Source organism: Mus caroli, unplaced genomic scaffold (genome assembly GCF_978045245.1).
Source record: "Mus caroli unplaced genomic scaffold, Mus_caroli_1 scaffold_19, whole genome shotgun sequence".
NCBI classification, from domain to species: domain Eukaryota; kingdom Metazoa; phylum Chordata; class Mammalia; order Rodentia; family Muridae; genus Mus; species Mus caroli.
The window spans coordinates 16,565,712-16,592,769 of NW_028227274.1; the positions used below are offsets into that span (position 1 = coordinate 16,565,712).

The 27,058-nt window shown below is 36.8% G+C and overlaps 1 pseudogene; it reads right to left on the bottom strand.

The window, feature by feature from the left end:
- Positions 1–17,193: 17,193 nt before the first annotated feature.
- LOC110284882 (L-lactate dehydrogenase A chain pseudogene) lies at positions 17,194–18,187 on the bottom strand (annotated as a pseudogene).
- Positions 18,188–27,058: the final 8,871 nt, after the last annotated feature.

Below are 27,058 nucleotides of genomic sequence, written 5' to 3' on the forward strand. Positions count from 1 at the left end.
ACATGCAAACTTTATATGCCCCTATACAGGGGAATGCCAGTGCCAAAAAATCGGAATGGGTGGTTAGGGAAGTAGGGGGGAGGCTATGGGGGACTTTTGGGATAGCATTGGAAATGTAATTGAGGAAAATACGTAATAAAAAAATATTAAAAAAAAATTAAACCACACTATATTGTAACTACACTAATTATATACATATATATATATGTATATACATTTACATGTGGTATAATTAATATTATTTAAGTTAATCTATTTATTAAAATTACTTTATAGCATATTACATTCTTATTTAAAATGAAGTGTTAACAAAGGGACCTCATTTTAGTTTTGCCCTTATTTATTTCTCTTTGTTCTCAGATAATTTGTAATCTTAAATTTAATTTACATAAATGTACCTTTACCAGTGTTCTGTTGCTGTGAAGAGACAATAACAACTCTTAGAAAAGAAAACATTTAATTGGGGCTTGCTAACAGTTTCAGAGGTTTAGTCCATTGTGATCATCATATGGAACACTGGCATTCTGGTAGTCATGTTGTTGGAGAGGTTCTGAGAGTTCCACATCTGTAGCCAGACAGTAGGAAGAGAAAAAATCTCTGGACCTGGTTTGGGCTTTTGAGACATTACAGTCCACTCCCGGTGACACACTTCCTCCAACAAGGCCACTTTCTAGTCCTTTTAAACTGCTCTGCCTTAAGCATTTAAATATCTGAATCTATGGACCTTTTCTTATTCAAACGACCTTAGTGGGCTAGTGTCCAAACACAACTTGAAGTCTACATTTTTAAATAACAAATGATAAAGAGATAAATTTTTTTCAGTTTGATAGATTAAACAATTCATTAAATTACTTATCCAGTGAAGTAGAGTTGACTGCCTGCATGTATGCATACACTCTACAGGCCAGATAATTAATCAGAAATATTCTGAAGTTGATTTTATAGCTTTGATGAAGAAAGAAGTAACAAAGCTTGAACGCAGAGAATCATACTATATGTGCTCACTGGTGACCCACTTAATACATTTTCAATTTGCCCATACACTGTAAACTACCCAGTACACAATGCTTACCATCATTACAGATAATCTGTTTCATGCACTCAGTAGAATGTTTTGGCAGCATTAATTTGGCTTTTTATGTTGGAATGGGCATCTGGAGTCAGAAGACTCTATTTAGTAACAATTATACCTCAAAGAGGGGAGAGAGAATCATTTAGTTGTTCCTTCTGAAAATTAAAGTCGAGACAATGTAAATTATTACTGGTAAAGTGGAGTTAAGATGGTCAAGATACAAGGTTAGAAACAGCATTCTTCATGTCTGTTCTTCCTCAAGTCTATCTATTGCTAGCCAAAGCTGTTCAAAAGCTCTGGCTCCAGACAATGGACTGTTGACTGCCATTTTATCATTGTTTCATTCAGTTCTAATTCCATAATATTTTTGTTTCTGTTACATCTTAATACATCCATCAATGTTTTATGGATTTCTATACTTCTCTTTAATTCAAATACACCATCTTTCATTTTCCCTCATGTTTTAGAATCATATTTTCTTTGTTCTTTAGTTGTAGTCAGGTCTTCCCTAAAGATAATCCAAACGCGTAGGGACTGGTGTATCTAGAATTCTTGAAAGAATTTCTCATTTTGTGGTTCTGGCTTTTTTCCCTCCTTTGATTTTTTTTTTAATCATCATTTCTCTCAGATTGAGTAAACTGCCATTTTTATTTCTATCCATTGCCTACACATAGTATTTATAATAATTTAATGAGTATGATATCTCTAATTCATGAAATTATTTTGATTTCTCCATTCATTCTCACAAAAAGCAAGTATTTTAAATTAAGACAAGGGTAAATAATTTCATTTCATTTTATACAGAAAAGATTTGTTCATTACTTCTGTATTTCCTGGATTATGATAATTCATAATTTTATGAAATTTTATAATCAAGCAATCATTAAGTTGTGACAATTTTCAAATAGATGGCACGTTATTAATATCAGTTTCTTTTTGTTGACTATTATGTCTTCCATATCCTTAACTGAGATAGGTTCTTTCTATGTAAATCAGTCTATATCAAAATCATGATTATCCTGACTGACCCTCTCAAGTACTGTGATCACAGCTGTGCAACACTAGACCTGATCTTACTGTTGTATTTCTGTTTAGACCTAAGCAAGTATTTCTTTGGATTTTAGAGTTCACCTGTTCTTCTGTTGCATCTAATATATTGATGGTAATGCATTCTACTAAATGTTTTCAAACTTATTTGAAAACAATTGCAATCATTATATCACAACTGAAATTTTTAGAAAATATAGTGAAATGAGATACCCTGGAGAGTTTAAAATTTTGAAAACAAAACTATAACAGTGTACATTGTAATACTGTAATAGTGTAATATTGTGTTTTAAAGCCCAATCATAAATCATCAAAATAAATAATGGTTGCTAACCATCTCCAACTACTTCATCATGGACCCCATGCTCACTCTAATGGTTGGCTGCAAGAATCTGCTTCTGTATTTATCATGCTCTGGCAGAGCTTCTCTGGAGACAGCCATATCAGGCTCCTGTCAGCAAGCACTTCCTGGCATCCACAATAGGATCTGAGTTTGTTGGCTGTATATGGGATGGATCAGCAGTTGGGGCAGTCTCTGGATAGCCTTACCTTCAGTATCTGGACCATACTTTGTCCCAATATTTCCTTCTGTGAGTATTTTGTTCCCCCTTCTGGTCTCTTCTTAATCACTGCTAATTTCTTAGCTCCATCTAACCATCATAAATTGTCCCAGGAATCTCTTCTATTTTTGACGCTAAAGCCAGGGCCACAGGTCCATGATTACTGAGTTCTGTTACTTGCTGGGGCTGGAACATGGTCTCTATATTCTACTAACTGATTTCTGTTTCCAACTCTCTTACTGCCTAAGATTCTCTGTCCTGGAACTTGCTCTGTATATTTACATTAAACTCAGAGGTATGCATGTTTCTGTCTCCTGAATGCATGGAATAAAGGTGTGTACCACCACATCTGGACTTAAGCTTTTCTCTACTTAGGACTTGCTCTATACTGGGCTGACCTTGAACTCAGAGATCTTCTAGCCTCTGTCTCCTGGAATTAATGGTTTGTACCACCATGCTTGGACCTAAGATTAGCTGGGTAGGATCTTGACTCAAAGGCACAACTACCTTAATCTGTTTATATCCTTGGACATGGGATTCAGCTCCATTTCATTTGCTGGTGCCCCTTTATTACTATAAATTTTATATTTTTCCTTTCTCAGCTTGCTCCTTTTCATTATAACATTCTTTGTAACAGTGAATTTTAATAACAACATAGAATAATTTATTCCTGGCTGTTTGAGACTTTCTTTGTTAAAACAACTAATCTAAATCTCTTCACCTTAGCCTCAGGCAGACTCTTTAGACAATAGCAAAAAACCTCCTGTCATGCTCTTCAACAAAATATCCCAAAAACAATCTCTAAGCCACATACAAACATTCTTCTCCTTTGAAACCTCTCAGGTCAGCAGGCCTACACAATTCAAGTCACCCTCAGCCCCACAGTCTTCCATACTCCTACTAGAATACCCCATTAAACCCCACTTAAAGCATTCCATGGTTTTCCAAATTCAAAGTCCCCAAATCCACATTTCCAAAAAATAAAATAAAATAAAATAAAATAAAATAAAATAAAATAAAATAAATGGTCAGACCTATCACAGCAACACTCCAGTCCATGGTACTAACTTCTGCCTTAGTTAAGATTTTACTGCTGTGAACAGACTCCATTACCAAAGCCACTCTTATATGGCAGGAGCATAGCAACATCAAGGCAGGCATGGTGTAGAAGGAGCTGAGAGTCCAACATCTTCATCTGAAGGCCCCTAGGAGAAAACTGGGACCTATGTGGTTAGGAGGAGTGTCTCATTGCCCACCCCTACAGTGACACACTTCTTACAACAGGGCCACATCTACTCTAACAAGCCCACATTGCCTAATAATGCCACTCCCTGGGTCAAGCATATTCAAACCACCACAACACTGTTGTTCTGCTTTCATGTAGATTAGATAGATAGATAGATAGATAGATAGATAGATAGATAGATAGATAGATAGATAGAATGATGGATGGATGGATGGATGGATGGACGGACAGACAGACAGACAGACAGATAGGTAGATATACATATGCCAGTAGCCACTCTTCCTTAGGATTTCTGCTTCCTTCTCATAAATCCATAGATACATATATATATATATATATATATATATAGAGAGAGAGAGAGAGAGAGAGATAGCATTAGAAGTATAGATATAGATGATATAAACATAGGCATAGATATAGATAGAGATGTAAATGTAGATATAGATAGATGTAGCTAAACACTTTACTTTCAAAACAGAATCCTATTTTTGTTCACTTTATTGTCTCTACTGTTTACTTTCTTTGCTGTGTAGAAATTGCAGTTTTATCAGTTTCTTTCTCTGCTGTTAAAGTCCCTTGCAGAATATTTTCTCTGCCTATATCTTGAATGGGTTTCTCATTTTGCTCAAGCAAGTTCAAGATTTCAGATCACATATTAAAATTAACAATCCATGTTTAATTGTTTCTATGTGTAATAAAGTAATCTGATACATTTGTTCTATGTGAAAGGCCCATGCTTATCAGTGCAATTTATTAAAATGAATCTTTTGTCTATTGATGATTGTGGCACCTTAGTCAAAAATTTGGTGGCCATAGCTCTATGAGTGTATTTCTGGGTTATTTATTCTGTTACCTGATTTTGTTAGAGGGTTGTAATTTTTTTTTTAGTCTTATACTATATGGGTGTGTGTGTGTGTGTGTGTGTGTGTGTGTGTGTGTGTGTGTGTGCCTGCATACATGTTGAGTTCATTTATGCCTGTGTACTTGCTTATGTGTGGATGGTTTTGTGTGTGGGCTTGTGTGGAGGTCAAAGACTTTTTTGCCATTGTTTCCCATTTTACTCCAGAGGCAGTGTTTCTCAGTGAAGCCAGAACTCGCTATTTAGCTAATCTAGGTAGAGAACCTGCCCAGAGACTCCCTACTTTGAAGGTCAGGTCTCACATTTACCCTGTTTTATTTGGAATCTGGAAATCTAAACTCTGGTCCTCACAATTGTGCAGCAAGTACTTTATGCACAAGCATTGCTTTTTCTGCATAGGAATGAATGTTTTGGTGACTTGTGGTCTATTGTAGTTCTGTGTGAATTTTAAGATTTTTTTTTTTTTTTTAGATAACTGAGGGATAGGAATAAAATTTCAGCAGAGATTGAATTCAATGTGTTGTCTACTTCTCATAATACACACGCTATTAAATTAATTATGTATTATATGAGCATGAGATTCTTCCAACATTCCCTGTGACTTTCACTTTATTTCTTAGCTGTCTTAATGTTTTCCTTGTTGAGGTCCTTTATACCTTTGGTTATGGTTTATTCCTTTATTTTTGAATCAATTATGAAAGGGGGCTGCAGTGGTGGATAGATGGTTTAGAATATGTAAGGTAGTTAGAGTTTCTATTGCTATGAAAAGACACCATAACTATGGTCAATTATAGTTATAGTCTTATAAAGGAAAACAATTAATTGTGGCTGGCTTACAGGTTCGGAGGGTTAGTCCATTATTGTGATGACAGGAAGCATGGAGGCACACAGGCAGGCATGGTGCTTAAGAGGTAATGAAAATTTCTACATCTGGGTCCTCAGACAGCAGAAAGAGATACTGAGCCGGGCTTTAACATCTGGAATCTAAAAGCCCACACCTAGGGACATAGTTCCTCTAACAAAGCCATACCCAATCCCACAAAGTAATATCTTCTAATAGTTCCATTTTTACCAAATCACTGAAGAATGTATACTGTTCTTACAGTGCATCTTGACAAAACCCATATAGAAGAGCACACTGGACTCCTGATGCAGTCTCCACACTCAGCAATGCTCTGACAAACTGTCCACCCAAGACATACCTAGTTCCTCATTGGTTTTTCTAAATACCCTTTTCAACTCTCTTTCAAAACTGGTTCATGTATTTCTCTTTGCCAGTTTCACATATGTAATGAACTTCAGGATTTATTACCTCCATTACCCTGCCTCACCCCTCCACTGATGAAATCTTCCCCAGTGTTTAGTTTTTAAAGTTATATTTCTTTGCTTTTTATATGTATATGGGTATGTATATTTGTGATTTCAGTCAGTTCTGCCATGTCAATGCATAACATGCTAGGACCAGGAGATGTTGTCATATGCATTGGAACTGGAATTACAAGCAGCTGTAAGCTATTTGATGCCAGGGCTGAGAACCATGCTGGGGTCCTTTGCAAGAGCAAAGGACACTCTTAGCCACTGAGGCATCTCTTCATCCCCTTTATACCTTTATTATTAACTACATGTCCTGAAGCCATAACATCGAAAGGAAATTTCTGTAGCTCCATGTATGTATTTGAAATAAATTATAAAAGAACCACATTCTATCTAAACATTACATTCATCACTATGTTTTATTCTAATTTACAATATTACAGATGAGTTGCATCATCCTCTCCCCAGAAATATAGTACCTTATAATTTATAAATTTTGAGGTTTACTTTTTCTTTTTCTTTTCTCTTATTTTCTTTTTATTTTATGCAATATAATGGTATTAGTCTTCTCCATTCCCCAACACCTGCCAGATCCTACTTCACCTACCCACACACAATGTCATGTTCTTTCAAAATGTTGTTTGTCTCTGTCCTTCTACCATTTAAAGTTCTTCGTATGTACAGTCAAATATTATATAATGGCAGGCAAATCTTATTATTTTCTTATTCTTATTCCTTATTTCTATTTTATGTCTAAATTCACTATGCATATGTTTTTATTTGCTTTGGATTTCCATATATATATATATATGACCAGTAGTTCTCAACCTCCATAATGCTGTAATATAATGTGTCATACAGTACTGAGCTCCAACTATAAAATTAATTTGTTGCTACTTCACATACTTCACAACTGTAATTTTCTATGGTTGTGAATACATATGTATGTATATATATATATATATATATATATATATATATATATATATATTGTAGATAGAGGTTTGAGAAGAAGGTAGTGGTAGTGCCACACAGGTTGAAGGTTGAAACTTGTGTATGATCATTACCTACCATTACTCTTTAAGAATATAAGCCTCTCAAATCCTAGTTTTGCTCTCTAAGTTTGACAGAATTGGGTTTACTATACATTGAACTTTATATAATAGTTGTCTAAATTCCTTTGGAAAAGAAGTAACATATCTATGGTCTATTTTAAGATTGGTTGACAGCATTGTGGAAATGAGGAAATACTTCTATGAGATACTATATTTAGTGTAGAGATTTTGTTTAAATTTCTGTTCCCAGTGCCTCACATCTATCTATACTCAACCTTGCAAAGAGCTGAAGCATTTCTCCAAGAATGACTTTCTTGTAACCTTAGGGGGCGTTGAGTAGTAAATGAACTGCTATTCTCAGTGGTACTATCAGCTGGTACTAAAATAGCCTTCTGTTTACTCTTTCTTTAGCATTCTTTCTCAACCACATCTTCAATGGTGCCATATAGCCCAAGTAAATTGAAGGATCTTTGGGATACCCTGTCTGGGTGGGTGTTTTGATTTTGGTTTTTAGGTTTTTTGTTTGTTTGTTGCTAAATTTACCATAGGCATGTAGATCATGTTTCACCAAGAATAAAAGAATGGATACCATCTATGTTTATGTATGTTTGATAACCAGTCACTTAACAAGACTAAAATGATATGCTTGCTAGAAGCAAAATTGTTAGTCCTACAAACTTTACATTTTAGAAAGGAGGTATAGACAAATAAATAACTGACACTGTGATTTTATGTTAAAGAGCTTTATGGAGAAGAGAGAGGAGAGAGAGAGAGAAAGAGAGAGAAGATGAGAAAGAACACAACTGCAGGCAGTTTTATTTTACTGGGAAAAATCAAAGAAGACCAAATTGAGAGGGCATAATTTCATGAACTGATAGTGAAATGAGAAATTGTACATGCAAGTAACTCTAGAACCAACAGAAATCTGAGAGATCACTGCAGTTTGTCAAGGGTTGAGAGAGACCAGTGTGCTTAGGATGAACCAAAAAACAATGAAGTCTTAGAAGTAAGGAGGGAAGAGGGCCCCAATTATGGGAGAACTTTAAAAAAAGAGAAACAACTTTGATGTTTTTTTTTCCAAAGTGAAGGTAGATTTCATTGGACAGTATTAGGGTAGAAGTGTTGCATCATTTGACTTTAGGGCAAGAATGCACTACTGTTAGAAAAGAATAGTTTTAAGTCCAGTTTAGTAATCCAGTATCAATGACAGAGTCTTGAAGAAGATAACAGATATTATTAATGAATATAGACAGAAATACTTCTGTTCTATATGAATCATATTTTATATGAAATGGCATATTTTCTGATGTGTTACTCAATAAAAGTGACTACAAAGGCAATAAAAATGAAATATTTACCATGAAGCTTATATATGCAAACATGCATACTTGTAAACAGAGTCAAAAGATGGTTATATGAACTTGAAAACTAGAAGCAATCTTGGGTGTCCTATTTGTTAATTATTCATCCTACGGATGATATTTGTATATGAGGAAATGTATGTAATATTAGTAGAAATATGTTAAACTAGAACAATATAGTAGACAAGGACATGATTAATCTAAGGTACACATACTCTATGGAGTTGAGAAAAATTATTATGTAATAATATAATAATATCAAGATGTAAAAGAAAAAAATGAAGACAATTTGGTAAGATCATCTCAAGCAAATACAGCCTGAGCAACAGTTAATGACCAACTGCCAAATGCTATTGAAAAGAAGATAAAGGATTAGGATTGGTTAACTGAAGTTAGTACAACAGAGATAACTAATCTTCATAAGAACACTTAGTTGATAGGGTAGGCTTTAAATTATAATTGGATTAGTTTTAAAAGAAATAAATGGAGTATATTCAATAATTGCAGATAGATGCTGTGTTGAATTTACATTTTTAGGGTGGAAACATTCAATGGAGGCAGTGGGATCTGGAGATTAAGCCAAGGGTTCTATTACTAGGGAGTGATGAACTCTGCACTGGGTACTGCTAAGAAGGGTCTAAAAGAGAACTAAACACTGAAAGTGGTAGCTGAGAGGTTTTTGTATTTGAATAAAATTTTGTAAATAAGTCTGAAGAATTGGGCCATTGTGCTTCTATGAATGATGTCAGATGGGAGAGATTGAAAAATTATATTTATTTAAGTGAGAACATAGTGGTCTAATTTCAGGAGACAAATTAATAGTCTTGCCAACCTATGAACAAAGTCATCAATTTTTAGAGTAATATAAGAAGCAATGGCTCAAAGTAAGTGAGAATAGAACAAAAGCTTAGGAGCTGAGGAGAGAAAATCAAAATTGCACAATAGCTATGCAGTAATTAATAAGTGTAAAAAAATCTTCAGAGTTAAAACACAGTTGATCTCTAAAGTATTAAAATTTCATAACTGGACTAGGTCTTCTATCCAATGTAAATTCCAGAACATCAAACTTCTACTTTACCTCAAAAATGTATTCACTGTTTTATATATCTAAACACATAGAGGTTCTGTCCCCTTCATTGTGTGTGTGTGCGTGCGCACGCGTGCGTGCGTATGATTTCATGGAGTTTTTATCCTCCTTCTCTCTCATATAGCATAGATCATATTTTGGTACTCTAGTCATAAATTTTTCCAGGTTAAAAGCTACAGTTAATCTACTCACCAGTTGTAAAACGAAATGATTGGCCATGTGCACAATAAGTAGTTATTGAACTTCTACTTAAGATTGAATGTCTCTTGCAAATCAAACTTTCTGAATGTTTAAAAAGGAAGAAGAGAATTCATATCTACCTACTTAATTTAATTGTGGAGAAAGAGGAACACTCCTTCATTGTTGGTGGGATTGCAAGCTGGTACAACCACTCTGGAAATCAGTTTGGCGGTTCCTCAGAAAATTGGACATAATACTACCAGAGGATCCAGCAATACCTCTCCTGGGCATATATCCAGAAGATGTTCCAACCGGTAAGAAGGACACATGCTCCACTATGTTCATAGCAGCCTTATTTATAATAGCCAGAAGCTGGAAAGAACCCAGATGCCCCTCAACAGAGGAATGGATACAGAAAATGTGGTACATTTATACAATGGAGTACTACTCAGCTATTAAAAGGAATGAATTTATGAAATTTCTAGGCAAATGGATGGATCTGGAGGGCATCATCCTGAGTGAGGTAACATATTCACAAAGGAACTCACACAATATGTACTCACTGATAAGTGGATATTAGCCCAAAAACTTAGGATACCCAAGATATAAGATACAATTTGTTAAACGCATGAAACTCAAGAAGAACGAAGACCAAAGTGTGGACACTGTGCCCCTTCTTGGAATTGGGAACAAAACACCCATGGAAAGAGTTACAGAGATAAAGTTTGGAGCTGTGAAGAAAGGATGGACCATCTAAAGACTGCCATATCCAGGGATCCATCCCATAATCAGCTTCCAAACGCTGACACCATTGCATACACTAGCAAGATTTTGCTGAAAGGACCCAGATATAGCTGTCTCTTGTGAGACAATGCCAGGGCCTAGCAAACACAGAAGTGGATGCTCACAGTCAGCTATTGGATGGATCACCGGGCCCCCAATGGAGGAGCTAGAGAAAGTACCCAAGGAGCTAAAGGGAACTGCAACCCCATAGGTGGAACATTATTATGAACTAACCAGTACCCCAGAGCTCTTGACTCTAGCTACATTTGTATCAAAAGATGGCCTAGTTGGCCATCACTGGAAAGAGAGGCCCATTGGACTTGCCAACTTTATATGCCCCAGTACAGGGGAATGCCAGGGCCAAGGGGTGGGGGTGGGTGAGTGGGGGCCTGGGGGGGGGGGGGAGTGTATTGGGGACTTTTTGGATAGCATTGGAAATGTAATTGAGGAAAATACCTAATTAAAAAAAAAGACTGTGGAAAAGAACTCTGAAAACATGAGTTCAAAAATATATAATTTCTCAACTACATAAAATATAAGGATGCAATATGAATTATATGAGGGGCTTCATGGACCTAAGAGAACAGAGGCAACTAAACTATGAACCTGCTTCTCAGAAAGATATTAAGGAAGGAGATAAAGATACTTAGGGAGTGGTGATCTCAGAGCCAGATCCCACTCAGCTAAGCTTATTGTTTGTGCTCACAAAGGCAGGCAGATTCCTACGTTCATGGTGGTCAGCCAGGGACAGAGGAAATTTAGGTCTAGGCCCAGGTGTGATAGGAGTGGTAATTTCAGGATAGGATCTCATCCAGCTAAACTCATTGTCTGTGCTTACAAAGGCAGACAGAGGCTGGAGCGATAGCTCAGTGGTTAAAAACACTGACTGTTCTTCCAGAGGTTGAGTTCAATTCTTAGCAACCACATGGTGGCTCACAACCATCTGCAATGGGAACTGATGCCCTCTTCTGGTGTGTCTGAAGAGAGCAATGGTGTACTCCTATACATTAAATAAATAAATAAATAAATAAATAAATAAATAAATAAATAAATAAATAAGAAAAAAAAAGCAAGTGAGCCCAAGTGTACACATGGATTATTATAACACTTAGGCAACATGAAATACAAAGGTATTTGCTTGTCTTACTATTATAATAATATTTTTTAATATCATGCTAATAAATGTTGGATAGAGCCAACACCCAAGTTATCAGTCCCCCAAGTTATTGCTGTCCTTACATATTCTCACTGTATTGTTTAGGTTGTACTTTGCATCAGATTTATGCCTTGTTCAACCCATTATTGACTCACTGATTTGGAGCATTCTCTGCTTTTACCTCCTCAACTTCAGATCAGAAATTACATCATGTAATTAAAGGTAGCATCCCATTTTTAGAATTTCAAATCATGTTATCTTGTCACTCATTCTCAAATGATCCAATAGTGTGTCCTCATCACATTTTATAAGTAATTCCTAATATGAATAACCCTATGTTTCAGCGGTAGACTGTAAATGCCATGAAGATGGACACAAGCTCCTTCATTACTTTTTGGCATTACTCCTTTACCAATGAAACTGTCTAAGTCCCTGTCAAACTGGGTGTTCTTATTACACCCGGTGAGAAGAAAGGCACACATATTTAGTAATTCTTTCTCTTGCAGCTGAGAAAAAAATGCGAGTACCTGCAAATAATTCAGACATTATATGAAGTGCTAAAGAGAGGCTTCTCTCTGTGTAAGTTCATTTAATCATGATGACTTCAAAGGCCCTGCTAATCTAAGTATTTGAGCAGAATGATCTCAGCTTAATCAGTTATCCCATCTGGGTTTTGTTTCAGGACTTTGAAGTGAAAGATTTTATCTTTTGTCTTTATTGCTTATGACAGTGATGATTCTTTCAGAGTTTTCGAATAAAATAAGTATAAATAAAGTACTACATAAAACATACATATGGTTGTCTTCCTAGTGGAATCACTTGATGAGAATCAATGCCATTTTTTTCTTTTTATTCTATTCATATCAATTTCAGATCACTTTCTTATTAGAGAAATTGATTTTTAGTCAACTTTGAAATACAATTTCTTATGACTTATTCATTTTACATGGATGCAAATATATCTATTGCACAATAACTCAAAATCATGAATGGTGATATTTTAAAATAGTAAAAAAAAAAAAAAAAGAAACAAACAAAGCAAAAAACTTCAGTACTGTCAGAGAAACAAATAGCCAAATAGTTTACTTGAAATAAATATATTTGCACTTCCAATCTGCCATCTGTACCCATGAGCTGAGGTTGAACCACAGCCTGCTCTCCACGTTCCCGATAGGAGAGCACTGTTCTCCCAGGAGTGCTTTTACTCCTGGGCTTGGAGGTGAGATAGTAACGTTCTCTCCAATAACTGTGTGGAACGTGGCAGTCCAGGCGTATAGGGGGCACAAGATCAGTGAAACAGCTGGGACAGGATATTTCCAGTTGCCATCTGTACCCAGAACTTGTGCTGTTCCATAGCCCTCTCTACACAAGTTACAACAGGAAAGAGCTCATAACCCAGGAGTGCCAACACAGGCTTACAGACCACTGGCCAGAGACAGCAAGAACATCTAATACCAGAAATAACAAGATGGCGAAAGGCAAATGGAAGAATCTTACCAACAGAAACAAAGACTGCTTGGCACCATCAGAACCCAGTTCTCCCATCACAGCAAGTTCTGGATTCCCCAACACACCAGGAAAGCAAGATATTGATTTAAAATCATATCACATGATGCTGATAGAGGATTTTAAGAAGGATATAAATGACTCCCTTAAATAAATACAAGAGAAAACAAGTAAACAGGTAGAAGACTTTAAGAGGGAACACAAAAATCCCTTAAAGAATTACAGGAGAACACAGGTTAACACATAGAAGCCCTTACAGAGGAAACACAAAAACCCTTAAAGAATTACAGGAAAACACAATGAAACAGGTGAAGGAATTGAACAAAATTGCATCTATGTCTCCTGATTTCTTTTCTAGGTTTTCTAGATTCTGGATAGTTTTGTTCAATTCCTACACCAGAGTCTACAAATGGAAGTAGAAACAATGAAGAAATCACAAAGGGAAACAACTCTGGAGATAGAAAACCTAGGAAAGAAATCAGGAGTCATAGATGCAAGCATTGCCAACAGAATCAAGAAACAGAAGAGAGAATCTCAAGTACAGAAGATATTACAGAAAACATTGACACAACAATCAAAGGAAAATGCAAAATGTAAAATGATCCTGACTCAAAACATCGAGGAAATCTAGGACACAATGAAAAGACCAAACGGAAGGATAATAGGTAGAGAAGACAGCAAATGTTCCCAAATTAAAGAGCCATTAAATATCTTCAACAAAATTATAGAATAAAACTTCCCTATCCTAAAGAAAGAGATGACCATTAACATACAAGAAACCTATAGAACTCTAAATAAATTGGACCAGAAAAGAAATTCCTCCTATCACATAACAGTCAAAACACCAAATGCACAAAACAAACAAACAAAAAGAATATTAAAAGCAACAAGGGAAAAATGTCAAGAAATATATAAAGATAGACCTATCATAATTATACCAAACTTCTCACCTGAGATTATGAAAGCTAGAAGATTTTGGGCAGATGTTATACAGACCCTAAGAGAACACAAATGCAAGCCCGGGTTACTATACCCAACAAAATTCTCAATTAACATAGATGGAGAAACCAAGATATTCCATGACAAAAAAAAAAAAAATTACACAATCTCTCTAGTAAACTAGCCCTTCCAAGGATAGTAAAGGGAAAACTCCAACACAAGAAGGTAAACTATACCCTAGAAAAAGCAAGAAAATAATCTTCTTTTAAGAAACCAAGAAGAAGATAACCACAAAATCATAATTCCATCTCTAGCAACAGAAATAACAGGAAGCAACAATCTTTTTTCCTTAATGTCTCTTACTATCAATGGACAAAATTCTCCAATAAAAGACATGTACTAACAGACTGGATACATAAACAGGACCCATTATTTTGCTGCATACAGGAAACCCACTTCAATGACAAAGACAGACACTACCTCAGAATAAAAGGCTGGAAAACAATTTTCAAAGCACATGGTCCCAAGAAACAAGCTGGAGTAGCTATTCAAATATTGAATAAAGTTGACTTTCAACCTAAAGTTATCAGAAAAGATTAGTAGGGACACTTCATATTCAAATGAAAGAATCTACCAAGAAGAACTCTATTATAAATACCTATGCTCCTAAAGCAAGGGCACCCACATTAAGAAATGAAACTTTACTAAAGCTCAAAGCACACATTGCACCACACACAATAATAGTGGGAGATATCAATACCCCACTCTCAGCAATGGACAGATCATGGAAATGGAAACTAAACAGGGACACAGTGAAGCTAACAGAAGTTATGAAACAAATTGACTTAACAAATATATAGAGAACGTTTTATCCTAACACAAAAGAATATAACTTCTTCTCAGCACCTCATGGTACCTTGTCCAAAATTGACAAACTATTCAATCACAAAACAGGCCTCAACAAATACAAGAAGATTGAAATAATCCCATGCATCTGATCAGATCACTGTGGTGTAGGACTGTTCTTTAATAACAATATAAACAATAGAAAGCCCACATACACATGAAAACTGAACAACACTCTACTCAATGATAACTTGGTCAAGGAAAAAATACAGAAAGAAATTAAAGGATTCTTAGAATATAATGAAAATGAAGACACAACATGTCCAAACTAATGGGACACGATGAAAGCAGACCTAAGAGGAAATCTCATAGCCCTGAGTGCCTCCAGAAAGAAACTTGAGAAAGCATGCACTAGCAGCTTGACAGAACATCTGAAAACTCCATAACAAAAAGAAGCAAATTCACCGAAAAGGAGTAGAGGGCAGGAAATATTCAAACTCAGGGCTGAAATCAACCAAGTAGAAACAAAAGGAACTATAAAAGAATCAACCAAACCAGGAACTAGTTATTTAAGAAAATCAATAAATAAACCCTTAGCCAGACTGACTAGAGGGCACCGAGACAATATTCTAATTAACAAAATCGGAAATGAAAAGAGAAATAACAGCAGAATCTGAGGAAATCCAAAAAATCATCAGATCCCACCTGATTAACAATTTCAGCAAAGTAGCTGGATTTAAAATTAGCTCAAGCCAGGTGGTGGTGGCGCGCGCCTTTAATCCCAGCAATTGGGAGGCAGAGGCAGGAGGATTTCTAAGTTTGAGGCCAGCCTGGTCTACAGAGTGAGTTCCAGGACAGCCAGGGCTACACTGAGAACACTGTCTTGAAACAACAACAACAAACAAACAAAAAATTTAACTCAAAGAAATCAGTGTCCTTCCTCTACACAAAGGATAAACAGGCTAGAAGAAATTAGGGAAACAACAACTTTCACAGTAGTCACTAATAATATAAAATATGTTGGTGTGACTCTAATTAAGCAAGTGAAAGATCTATATGATAAAATCTTGAAGTCTCTAAAGAAAGAAATCAAAGAAGATCTCAGAAGATGGAAAGATCTCCCATGCTCATGGATTGGCAGGACTAATATAGTAAAAATGGCTATCCTGCTGAAAGCAATCTACAGATTCAATGCAACCCCATCAAAATTCCCACTCAATTCTTCATAGAGTTAGAAAGAGCAATTTGCAAAATCATTTGGAATAACAGAAAAACTCAGGATATCAAAAACTATTCTCAACAACAAAAGAACTTATGGGGGAATCACCATCCCTGACCTCAAGCTGTATTACAGTGCAATATAAAAATTGCATGATATTGGTACAGAGACAGACAGATAGATCAATGGAGTAGACCTGAAGACCCAGAAATGAACCCACACATCTATGGTCACTTGATCTTTGACAAAGGAGCTAAAACCATCCAGTGGAATAAAAGAGAACATTTTCAACAAATGATTCTGATCCAACTGGTGGTTAGCATTCAGAAGAATGGAAATTGATCCATTCTTATCATCTTGTAGACAGCTCGAGTCCATGAGCGTAAAGGACCTCCACATAACACCAGATACACTGAAACTCATAGAAGTGAAAATGGGGAAGAGCTTCATACACATGGGCACAGGCAAAAGTTTCCTGAAGAGAACACCAATGGATTATGCTTTAAGATCAACAGTAGACAAAAGGGACTTCATAAAATTGCAAAGCTTCTGTAAGGCAAAGGATACTAAGAATAGGACAAAATGGTAACCAATAGATTGGGAAAAGGTCTTTACCAATCCTACATCTGATATATGGTTAATATCCAATATGTACAAAGAACTCAAGAATATAGACTCCAGAGAACTAAGTAACCCCATTAAAAAGGGGGTACAGAGCTAAACAAAGAATTCTCAACTGAGAAGTACTGAATGGCTGAGACAGTGGGACTGCCACACTAACCAGGTTACCACTACACAAGTACCACTACACAAGTACCACTGGGCAGAACTGTGGGAACTGAGATATTTCCTCACACTACCTCAACACAATTGTACTAACCACAGCTCAGATGAGAAGTGTGTCGTCTCCATAGAAACCCTGTTGCAGCCTGGACAGTGAAGTGTCAGGACACTGGGAAGACATTAGAACTGCAGCTCCTGCTGGATTCCCCAGAGGGTATCTGCACTCTTCTTCAGATGGGCCTCTTCCTCGGGAGTCAGTGTCACCTTCACAACATCCGAGATTCCATTTTGTCCCTGGATACATGAGACACTGAGGAAGACATCACCATTATTCCATAGAGACCCTTAATCATGGTGGAAATTGAATGCACCCACCTAAGGTTTTTCATTATGCTCTCAGCCAAATCTGCCACAGAGAGGCCAGTGGTCCAGAATGTGCAAACTTTCAGCTTGCTCACCTCATATGCACTGTCCACCACCTGCTTGTGAAACATCCATCCACTGCTCTTTATCTGCATCAGTGCCCAGTTCTGGGTTCAGAGAATTCAGGGAGATGCCAGCAATGTTCACAACCCTCCACGCAGGCACACTGGAGTCACCATATTCTCCCAGGACCCAGCCATGACACCTTAGCAGGAGAACCCCCAGCCTTTCTCCCATCAGGTAACGGAACTGAGCTGAATCCAGATTGCAAGCACTCGGATTTTGGGAAAGGCACTGATTTACCAAGTCACGTAGGTCAAGATATCCACTGGATTTGAGACTATCTCAGCAGCTTGCAGTGTGGACTGTAGTGCCCAATATTGAGAATGATGAACTTGAAGATGCTCACGTTTCTCTGGACCAGGTTGAGTCCGCTCTCTCCCTCATGCTGGTGGCCCCTGCTGTGATGATGACCAGCTTGGAGTTTGCAGTCACAATTGTCTTTGCTGGAGACAATTTTTTGTGTTTTAAAGAAGAGACTGCCATGCTGGAGATCCATCATCTCTCCCTTTATCTTGTCTTTCATGACTTCAACAAGGGCAAGCTAATCTGCCAAGTCCTTCATTAAGACACTGATAGCACAAGCCATGCCAATAGCACCAGCCCCAACAACTATAATCTTGTTTTGGGTGACCTGTTCTTCCTTAAGAAGATTTATAATCAGCTGGTCCTTGAGGGTTGCCATCTTAGACTTTGAATCTTTTGAGGCAACTAGTACATGATGGGGTAGGGGTGGGGGAGGGGTTGACAGGTGAACAGCAGCAGCTTGACTAGAAGTTCACATCTTTGAAGAAGAAATCAGAAGGTGGAAATACCTGCCATGTTCATGGATACGTAGGATTACCATACTAAAAATGGCCGTTTTGTCAAAAACAATCTACAGATTCAATGCAATTTCCAACAAAATTCTAACACAATTCTTTACAGACTTCAAACAACAATATTCAACTTCATATAGAAAAATAAAAATCCAGGATAGCTAAAACAATCCTGTACAATAAAAGACCTTCTGGAGGTATCACAAGCCCTGATTTCAGACTGTTCTACAGAGCAATAATATTAAATACTATATGGTATTGCAGCATAAAAACAGACAGGCTAATCACTGGTAATAAAAGAGACCCACTAGGGTTAAAGAGATGGCTCAGTAGTTAAGAGCACTTGATTGGGATGGAAACAAGATTGGAACTGGGAGGATCATTTGGGGAGAAGATAGAAGGAGAGAGTACTGGGAGAGACAACTGGAATCAGGATCATCTCTAGGATTAGTTAGAACCTAAGATAATGGAAATTCTCAGGAGTCTATCAGGATCTCCAGCTAAGACACCTAGCAAAATAGGGGATGGGGCCCGAACCAGTCATCTCCTGCAACAGAAAAGACTTCCAGTAGAGAGACTGGGACACCAACCCAGCTACAATACCTCAGAGCCACATTTTGTCCTGTATTCAAGAGTGGAGGGGTGGGGGATAGAGCAGAAATTGAGAAAATAGCCAACCAGTTTGAGACCCATGCCATGGAAAGGAGCCCATTCCTGACACTGTTAATATTTTGCTATTCTTATAGACAGGAGCCTGTCATAACTTTCATGAGAGAAGCTTCACCCAATAACTGATATAAACAGATGCAGAGGCCCACAGCCAAACATTAAACAGAGCTTGGAAAATTCTGTGGAAGAAGGGAAGGAAGGATTGAAGGAGCCAGAGGGGTCAAAGACACCAAAAGGAAACATACAGAATCAACTTACCAGGGCCCATGGCATACACACAGATACCACACAACACATGCCTCATTGTAATAGTCAGATAGAGTCAGGTATTAATTCTACTGGGCCACACTTTCTGCTAAGAACCTATATAAAGGATATGGAAGAAGGAAGCTTGCTCTTTTTGTCTGTTGTATAAACATAGGGACTGATAGAGACTTAACTGACAACCAGAGAGCATGCATGGGACTGAACTAGACCCTCTGCACATATGTAACACTTGTGCAGCTGAGTCTTTATGTAAAATTTGTAAGGTGGGAGCAGGGACTGTCTCTGATACTATTGCCTGCCTTTGGATCCATTACCACAAGCCAAGCTGCCTGATCTCGCCTCAATAGATTACTGTATTTTAGTGTGACAAGACTGGTTAATATCCATAAGACGTCTCCTCTTTTCTTAGGAAAAAGAGAGAGGAGAGGATATAGGGAGGAAAGATGAAAGGGGGGATCTTGAAGAAGTGGAGGGAGGAGAGGTGAAGAAAGGGAGGGTGAGGAGAGAAAATTAGAGTGGTACAAGGAAGGCATTTATTACACACACACCACACACACAAACACACAAAAACACATAAACACAGAGACCCCACACAACACATGCCTTCTTGTAATAGTCAGATAGACTCAGTTATTCATTCTACTGGGCCACACTTTCTGCTAAGAGCCTATATATATAAAGGATATGGAAAAAGAAAACTTACTCCCTTTGCCTGTTTGCTCTCACTCTTGATAACAAGTCTATTTCTTCACTGAATAACTAGAGCTTAATTCTTGAGGATTCCATCATATAGTGAAGACCAGCTAAGAAATCTATCTTTATGGACTAGATAACTACCAGATTCTTGTATACTCCATTGGTAGACAGCTTTGTTGGACTAGATGGACTACAGCCCATAAGCCATTCTAATAAATCACATACATGCACACACACACACACACACACAAAAGACAGACAGATAGCAGACAGACATAAAGAGGCAGAAACATGGAAGAAATCCTAACAAAACTTAATAACAAAGCTGTCAATCTTCAGGAATCATTTACTTATGCTGATCATTTTATATATTCCATAACATTCTTATCTTTTAGGATGCAAAGAAAATAGAAAATATAATGTAATTTTAAAAGACATGAAATGTTCACAGAGTAATGACTTTAGTTACTTAAAGGTCATTATCATAAGAAAAGCTTGAAAAGTCAAAAATCATCTTTAAAACCACAGTTATTCATAAAACAATCCAAGAAAAATAAAATCCAAAGAAAAGGAAATTCTAAAACTGACATTTTTTTCTATTTCAAACAGAAAAATATTGTTTAAAACATCATTTTAGTCAATTATTCCCATGAGAGATCATAGGTTGACTTTTAATTATTAGAAATAATTTATAACATATTGCTTGTCATTATTAATACTCAAGTTTTTGTTACAGAAACATTATAAGGTTTTGTGTATGTTGCTTGTGTGTGTGTGTGTGTGTGTGTGTGTGTGTGTGTGTGTGTTCTCATGCACACACTCAAGCATGTGGTTAAATCTGCTTTCACCTTCTATCAAGGATAACTGGAGCATACTTTACAGAACTTCTAACCATTTTCTTACAAGACAGCAGTATGTTCTAGTAGTACCTCCACATTTTTCAGCTCTCTACTCAAAGCTTTATTCCAATCACGTTTTTGAAGTGTGCCTTGACATTGACACTGGCACTTTCCATTATCAGCAGATGAGTTATTTTAATTCAAATTCCCACAACCAATTGGAGGAGAGCCTCTTGTACATAGAGAATAAGTGACTCTTTTTCTAGTGGAATGTATTCCTGCATATCTTAAGAACTTAAGTATAATTCAATGACTTCTGACTAGGTTGAATAAGCCTTGGATTTTTAGAGTTGGTTGGCAGTCATGTTTTCTAGAAGACTCTGAAGTTTAACAAGCAGGGCACATTAAAGAACAACTTGAGCTGGGATCCAGTCCATTAGAAGACAGAGTGAGAAGGCAAGACTGGGAAAAGAAAAGAGCCCAGAAGAAATACAGACCTAACAAATAATTGATTGACCTACTAAGCAGAGCTGGGGCCATGTTACAGGCTAGAAATTTCCCAGAGAGCCAGCATTTTATACTTGAACTCAGTCATATACTGGCACCAGTGTTCCTAAAAATCACACTGTCTGTCAATAGCAAAGTTATCTATGATGATAAGCAATAGCAGCTGACCACCAAATCCTTCCTTAACCAGGAATAAAACAGTGACTTGCTGTCTTTCATGGGCCCAGATATGGTGAGTGATGCACTTGGATGGATCATTACCTAAAATATATTACATTTAACCAGTGTACCATAATTACATCAGGGTCATAGCCTAAGAGAAACTAGGAGAGAGTAAATAATGAACAAAACCCAGATCCTCTCAGAATGTACATTCCAAGCCTGACTTGAAAAGGATTTTGTAGTAATTACAATGTCAATTAACAAAATAGGGAACAATGGAGGGCTTTATTTTTTCTCTCATAATGAACCCAGTAGTTAATTATATCAAAATCAAAGCATTCGCTTACATTCCTTAATCATGCTACTTGTAACTTCTTAGTCGAGGACATTTTGAACATGCATTTAAATCATAACATTCTCATTTTGTAAGAATATGCCTGAAGTGTATTCTTTTAGAATTAAGGCCCTCTAAGACACTGAGCCCTGACTGCTTCTCCTTTCTGTTTTCACTGGGTACCCAGAACTCATCAGCTTCTGACCACAGAAATCTAATGGCAATTGTGTTTCTCTTCCCTCCACTCATGATTTCCTTCAAATAGTCCATTTACTATTCTTTCCCATGCATCTTCCCCTTCCTACCCCAAGTACAGCCAGGCTTTCTGCCCAGTCTAGCCATACTTGTGTCCTCCCCAACACTGTTTTAACAAAGAACTCATCAGAGCAAGGTTTGAAAATTTGAGTTTAATCATCTCGGGTTTTAAAAGTATATTAATTTTCAAGTGGAACATATAGAAGCAAACATCTTACATTTGGGTAACTTAACTAGTTGCCAGTTAAAAATTCCTAATTGGTGCATTTGAGAAATTTCATTTTATCTAATACAGTTTAGGAGATAACTCACACTTGAGAAGCTGGAACTGAAAGACAGCACAAGGCACTCTCTGGAAAAAGGAACTGAAAAATAAGATTTTCGTCACAATGCAAGAACACGCTAAGAAGAAGAATAAAAGTTAAGAATTTGTTGCCTGTGTGTGCTGCTTGAGTCAGTTAAATTAGAAATGTTAAAATATGCTACTTTTAAATGAGTGAGTAAATTTAGTTTCAGGTAAGTACAAATTCACAATGGTTTAGTGGTTTTCTTTTTTCTTCTTTTCTTTCTCTTTTTTATTAAATTTTCTTTACACTCCATATTTTATCACCCCTCCTATCTACCCTCTGACTGTTCTACATCCCATACCTCCTCCCCTGTCTCCACTTGAATGTCCCAACCCCATCCCCAACTGACCTCTAAACTCTCTGGGGCCTCCAGTCTCTTGAGGATTAGGTTCATCATCTCTGAATGAACACAGACCCAGCAGTCCTCTACTGTATGTAAGCTGGGGGCCTCATACCAGCTAGTGTATGCTGTCAGTTTGGTGGTCCAGTGTTTGAGAGATCTCAGGGGTCAGATTAAGACTGCTGGCCCTCCTACAAGAACACCCCTCTCCTAAGCTTCTTTCAGCATTCCCTAATTCAACAACAGGGGTCAGCTGCTTCTATCCATTGGTTGGGTGCGAATATCTACATCTGACTCTTTCAGCTGCTTGTTGGGTCTTCCGGAGTGTGATCATGCTAGGTCCCTTTTTGTGAGCGCTTCATAGCCTCAGTAATAGTGTCAGGCCTTGGGACCTCCCCTTGAGCTGGATCCCACTTTGGGCCTGTCACTAGACCTTCTTTTCCTCAGGCGTTTCTCTATTTCCATCCTTGCAATTCTTTCAGACAGGAACAATTATGGGTCAGAGATGTGACTGTGGGGTGGCAACCCCCTCACTTGATGTCCTGTCTTCCTGCTGGAGGTAGTCTCTATAAGCTCCCTCTCCCTTCTGTTGGGCATTTCATCTAAGGTCTCTCCCTTTGAGTCCTGAGAGTCTCTCACATCCCAGGTCTCTGGTGCATTCTGGAAGGTCCCCCCAACTCCTATCTCCCGAGTTTGCCTGCTTCCTTTCTTTCTGTTAGCCTCCAGAGCTTCAGTCCTTTAACCTCATCCAAATAAAGAGACTACATCTAGCAAGAGGTGAAATAGATTATGTTCTAATGGGTATTCCTTCTGGCGTTAATTCTCAGACATTTGTTTATTGTCAGATAGATTTATTTCTTCTCATATCTGGGAGGCTATCAAATTGCACTGACCAAGAAAATAGATTAGAAATTAGTTTGAAGTTTGAAAACTCTCAGGATACTTGTATGTATCAAAATAATACATACATACACATGCAATAATAATTATAAAAGCACTCATAAACTTAAGAGAGAATGGGAGGATATAAAAGAAGTTGTGAGCAGAAAAGAAGGGTAGAAATGATGTAAATACAATGAAATTATATATGAAATTATTTAAAAGATAAATCATTTGGACACAGACTGATTATAACCACAGCTTAAGAGAGTAGAGACAGCAGAATTCTTGGATCTTACCATCTAAGCAGTTTAGCATAATCACTGATTTCGACATTCACTGAGATACGCTATCTCAATAACATATATGAGATGGAGAACAATAAACAAAGACCCCTGAAGTCAATCCCTGGTGTCAAATACATGAAGACCCACATGCTTATGTCCACACACAAATACATTCAATTATTATCATCATTATTGTTAAGGATAATAATAAATATCCTAGTTAACTCTAGCTGTCAATTTGACATATTTTAGTTTCTTGAATGAATTTCACTTGGAGAGTGTCCAAATTGGCCTGTGGTCATGTTTTAAAGATTGTCTTTATTAATGATTGATGGATAGCAATATCCTCAGCTGGTAGTCATGGGCTATAAAATAAAGCTATAAGCAAGTGCCAGAGAATGCATTGATGAATAGTATTCTTCCATATTCTCTGCTTCAATTCCTGATTGTGATTCCATCCTAGATTCCCTCAATGATGAACTATAACCTGTAAAATGAAATAAACCCTTTCTTTCCTCAATTGTTTCTGATCATGGTACTCATCACAGTAGCATAAATTAAATTAAGGCAAATAATAATAATAATAATAAAAATCATGACTATATTTATGGGCATGTTAAATTCTATTGTTGTTCCAATTGTCATGCACAATCAGTAATGGTATTTTCAGAATGCTATATTAAACAATGTTTTCTATTCTTCTAAATGATACTTTTCCTTCTTAGAAAATACTTGCTATTTTAGGACTCAAGTCTAGGTGAATTGGACCTTTTAGGAAATTTTAAACTGGGAGTTTCTTGTCTTTACTTTATATACTAATATATTCTGTCCTTCAACTGTTACCAAGTTTAGTTTCTGATAACATATTTCATGAACTGTCAAGAAATAGGAGCAACAATGTGCATGTGTATTATAGCATCTATTCTAAGTCACCAATTAAACACTGAAATTTACATGTCTTGCTGACTGTGGAATTTCTTCAGTGATCTTTATACAGGAGTTACCTTACCTTTTTTTTACTGATACAAGTTCCAGCAAAGTCCGCTCAGCTGTGGTTTAAAGCTTACATTATGGCATATAGCATCTGCCTGGCATATTTTAGAGGATTAATTGCAACAAAACCAAAATTATTGAAAGATATATTCTCACATTGTTGCTTAGATTGGAACACATAATTGGTAAATTGGTAAACATAAATATACCCAGGTGTCTCAATACAAATGACTACTTAATGATATTATCCCACTGTGGTCTGTGTTGGCTTTTTGTCTGTTGGTTTGTTTGTTTGTTTGATTGTTTTATTTTTTTCTGTGTTGGTGATTGAATCTCGGGCCTGGTGCATGCTAAGAAAATGATGTCCCTTCTGCATTATATCCTGGATCTGATTGGATGTATTTTTTTTCTGTAGTTGAACATTTTTGCTCTACTCTGTTGTAATAAAATTTCCTTTGTCAAATCTTATTACTGAGAGAAGGGCACTGACCAGAAGGCCAGTTTTTACTAGTCTATTTTATTTTCCTTCTTAAATCTTTAGGTTAGTAAAACTTTTAAGGAGAATCTTTGCGTGAAAATTGCAACTAGCAGCAAAACAAAAGTGTTCTATGGTTCCATGAAGAGGGAATATAAAACAAGTCCAAAGGGACCTATCAGAAATCTGAGGCATAAAGCAAGCATGCATTCTTCACTCAGGTTTTATTGATGTTCTGCAGCTAGGAGCCCCTTAATACTATAGAGAAGTCCTTCATGGATTACAAGTTGTTATGGGTGAATTTTTCAATGACAGAGCCATGAACAGAGTTCAATGCAGCAGCTAAGGTTATATGTGAAAAGTCACAACAGCTTGAAAGCGGACCCAATACAAAAAGAAAAAGAAAAAAGAAAAAAAGAAAAAAGAAAAAAACAAGAGTTTTCTAGAAAGTGTTACAGGGGACCTGAATCAACATACCATTGAAATTGAAAGACACCAAAACAACACAAAATACAGACGTGTTGGTGGCTGATATCAAAAGGGAATTTTACCATTGCGGTAATGTTAGGCTGCTGTTCTTTCTTTTGAAAAACCTTAGTGTTTTTTTTTTGTTTGTTTTTTTGTTTTTTATGAAGATCAGAATTCACTTCTCTGTTCTAATACTGTACACTTCAATGACTAATGTTTTAAGTGCTAAGCATTTCAAAGTAAGATGTTATGACATCTATACTGGCTAGTTTTGTGTCAACTTGTCACAGCTGGAGTTGTCACAGAGAAAGGAGCTTCAGTTGAGGAAATGCCTCTATGAGATCTGGCTGTGGGGCATTTTCTCAATTAGTGAACAAGGGGGAAAGGCCCCTTATAGGTGGGACCATCTCTGGCCTGGTAGTCTTGGGTTCTATAAGAGAGCAGGCTGAGCAAGCCAGAGGAAGCAAGCCAGTAAAGAACATCCCTCCATGGCCTCTGCATCAGCTCCTGCTTTCTGACCTGCTTGAGTTCCAGTCCTGACTTCCTTAGTGATGAACAGCAGTATGGAAGTGTAAGCCGAATAAACCCTTTCCTCCCCAACTTGCTTCTTGGACATGATGTTTGTGCAGGAATAGAAACCCTGACTAAAACAACATCCATGAAGCAGTAAGAAGTTTGAGTGACAACTGTCAGCAAGTAAGACTTGGAAATGCATCTTTCTGTCTTTTGTTAGCAAATCTAAAAGAAAATTGAAAACTTTTTCAAATACAGCCTATTATAACTTTATTTGTATTATTTCAAAATGAATTTTTCCTGCATTGAAAATAAATGTAATATTCACTCAACATGTAGACAATAGATAGAAAAATGGACAAGTAACATTGTGAAACACATATCTATACATTGTCATCAGCCTGAAGTTACTTAATACATACAACCCTTTAAAGAATTCCACAGTTTAGTATGCAGGTAGTCTAGATGGTAGAAATATTTCAGAAGGAAAGTCCTCTAATTGCATGTTTTATTAATTCAGTGGTAAACAAAACTGAGGATTTATAATCTACTGAAGGGGGAAATCTCTAGATGAAATTTAAAATATTATTCTTTAATAGGTAAACAAATAAAATTATACTTCACTAAAAATGATACTTGTTCTATAATGTAAAGGAAGATCTAGTTCGGTAAGTGTGCAGAGTCCCTGCTTAAATTCTGATACTTGACCTGAG